The following is a 2,966-nucleotide window of genomic DNA, read 5'->3' on the forward strand; positions in this document are numbered from 1 at the left end:
GCGATTCTTCCTCAATCTCCTTTTGTCCTCAAGACCAGCTATGCGTGTGTTCTCAAAGGAAGAGACAGCCTGGTGGATGGTGTGCCTCCATGCTTTGCGATCTGAGGCTAGGTCAGACCACTGGTGATGGTTGATGTGACAGGTGCTAAGGGATTTCTTCAAGGAGTCCTTGTACCTCTTCTTTGGTGCCCCTCTATTTCGATGGCCGGTGGAGAGTTCGCCATACAGGGCAATCTTGGGAAGGCGGTGGTTTTCCATCCTAGAAATATGCCCTGCCCAACGCAGCTGCGTCTTCAACAGCAGTGCCTCGATGCTGGTAACCTCTGCCCGCTTGAGGACTTCAGTGTTGGTCACAAAGTCACTCCAGTGGATGTTGAGGATGGTGCGAAGGCAGCGCTGATGAAAGCGCTCAAGGAGTCGCAGGTGATGACGGTATAAAACCCACGATTCGGAGCCATAGATGAGGGTTGTCATAACAACCGCTTTGTAAACATTGATCTTTGTGCCTTTTTTCAGATGCTTGTTGCTCCACACTCTTTTGTGCAGTCGGCCAAATGCACGGTTTGCCTTTGCCAGCCTGTTGTCAATCTCCTTGTCGATCTTGGCATCTGAGGAGATGATGCACCCCAGGTAGCTGAACTGCTGGACTGTCTTCAGAACTGATTCACCCACAGTGATGCAGGGAGGGTGATAATCTTCCTGGGGTGCAGGCTGGTGGAGAACTTCTGTCTTCTTCAGACTAACTTCTAGGCCGAATAGCTTGGCAGCCTCTGCAAAGCAGGACGTCATATGCTGCAGAGCTGATACCGAGTGGGAGACGAGTGCAGCGTCATCAGCAAACAGTAGCTCTCGGATGAGTTTTTCCATTGTCTTGGAGTGTGCCTTTAGTCGCCTCAGGTTGAACAGGCTGCCATCGGTGCGATAGCGGATGTAGACACCATCGTCCTCATCTAGATCTACTGCGGCTCTTTGAAGCATCATGCTAAAGAAGATCGTAAAGAGAGTTGGCGCGAGAACGCAGCCTTGCTTTACACCTGTGCCTATTGGGAAGGGCTCCGAGAGGTCGTTGCAGTGTCTGACTTGGCCTCGCTGGTCTTCGTGTAGCTGGATGATCATGCTGAGGAACCTTGGGGGACATCCTAAACATTCCAAGATTTGCCACAGGCCTTTCCTGCTAACGGTATCGAAAGCTTTGGTAAGGTCGACAAAAGTCACATACAGAGCCTTGTTCTGTTCCCTGCATTTCTCTTGGAGCTGCCTGAGAACAAATACCATGTCGGTGGTGCTCCTGTTAGCTCTGAAGCCGCACTGGCTCTCTGGGAGGAGTTCTTCTGCAATGGTGGGCACCAGTCTGTTCAGGAGTATTCTGGCAAGGATTTTGCCTGCGATGGAGAGCAGGGTTATCCCCCGGTAGTTGGAGCAGTCTGACTTTTCCCCTTTGTTCTTGTATAGGGTGATGATGATTGCATCGCGAAAGTCCTGTGGTAATTTGCCTTGTTCCCAGCAGGTGACAAGTACTTTGTGAAGTGAGCTATGTAGTACTGTGCCCCCATGCTTCCAGATCTCTGGTGGAATTCCATCAACTCCTGCTGCCTTGCCACTTTTCAGTTGCTTGATGGCTTTAACAGTCTCTTCTAGGGTGGGGATCTCATCCAACTCTGTTTTCACCGGTTGAAGTGGGGTGAGGTGGATTGCTGAATCTTGAACTACGTGGTTGGCACTGAAGAGAACCTGAAAATACTCCGACCACCGGTTCAGTATGGATGCCTTGTCTGTGAGGAGCACTTGGCCGTCTGCACTATGCAAGGGACTCTGAGCCTGATATGATGGACCATATACTGCCTTCAGGGCTTCGTAGAACCCTCTTAAATCACCAGTGTCTGCACACAGCTGGGTTCTCTCTGCAAGCTTGGTCCACCACTCGTTCTGAATGTCTCGAAGCTTGCGCTGGAGGTTGCTACATGCAGCGCGAAATGTTGCTTTTTTCCCAGGGCAGGAGGGCTGAGCAAGATGTGCTTGGTAGGCAGATCTCTTTTTTGCCAGTAATTCTTGGATCTCTTGATTGTTCTCATCAAACCAGTCCTTGTTCTTCCTTGTGGAGAACCCGAGGACTTCTTCAGAGATCTGCAGGACGGTAGTTTTTAGGTGTTCCCAGAGTGCTTCTGGAGAAGGGTCTGTGGGGCAACTGAGGTCCTCAATTCTTGACTGGAGTTTTGCCTGGAAGGCAGCTTTAACTTCGGCTGACTGGAGGCTGCCAACCTGAAACTTCCTCCGAGGGATACCTCCTCTCCTGGGTGTGGGTTTGAAGTGAAGACGGAGATTGCAGCGTACAAGACGATGATCTGTATGACATTCTGCGCTGGGCATTACTCGGGTGTGTAAGACATCTCGAAGGTCTCTCTGGCGCACCAGAATGTAGTCGATAAGGTGCCAATGCTTGGACCGTGGGTGCATCCAGGTTGTCTTCAGACTGTTCTTCTGCTGGAAGATGGTGTTGGTGATGGTGAGCTGGTGCTCCATGCAGAATTCTAGCAGGAGGCGCCCGTTGTCATTGCAGTTGCCAATGTCGTGTTTGCCAAGTACTCCTTTCCAGGCTTCCGAGTCTTTACCTACTCTGGCATTGAAGTCGCCAAGGATGATCACCTTGTCCTCTGTAGGGGTCTTCCGTACGAGGTTGCGTAGATCAGCATAGAACTTGTTCTTTTCTGCAGGATCTGCTTGAAGGGTTGGGGCATACACACTGAAGAGTGTTGCATGCTGCTTGTTTTGAAGTGGGAGGCGCATGGACATGATGCGATCTGAGTGACCTCTTGGAAGGTTTTCGAGTTTGGAGGCAATGGAGTTCCTGACCATGAAGCCAACGCCAGAAAGGCGGCTCTCAGCCTTTGACTTACCCGACCAGTAGAGGGTATAGCCAGCACCGTGTTCTTGAAGACTACCTTCCTCAGGGAAACGGACCTCACTGA

The sequence above is a fragment of the Heteronotia binoei genome, unplaced genomic scaffold (genome assembly GCF_032191835.1).
Source record: "Heteronotia binoei isolate CCM8104 ecotype False Entrance Well unplaced genomic scaffold, APGP_CSIRO_Hbin_v1 ptg000860l, whole genome shotgun sequence".
NCBI lineage: Eukaryota > Metazoa > Chordata > Lepidosauria > Squamata > Gekkonidae > Heteronotia > Heteronotia binoei.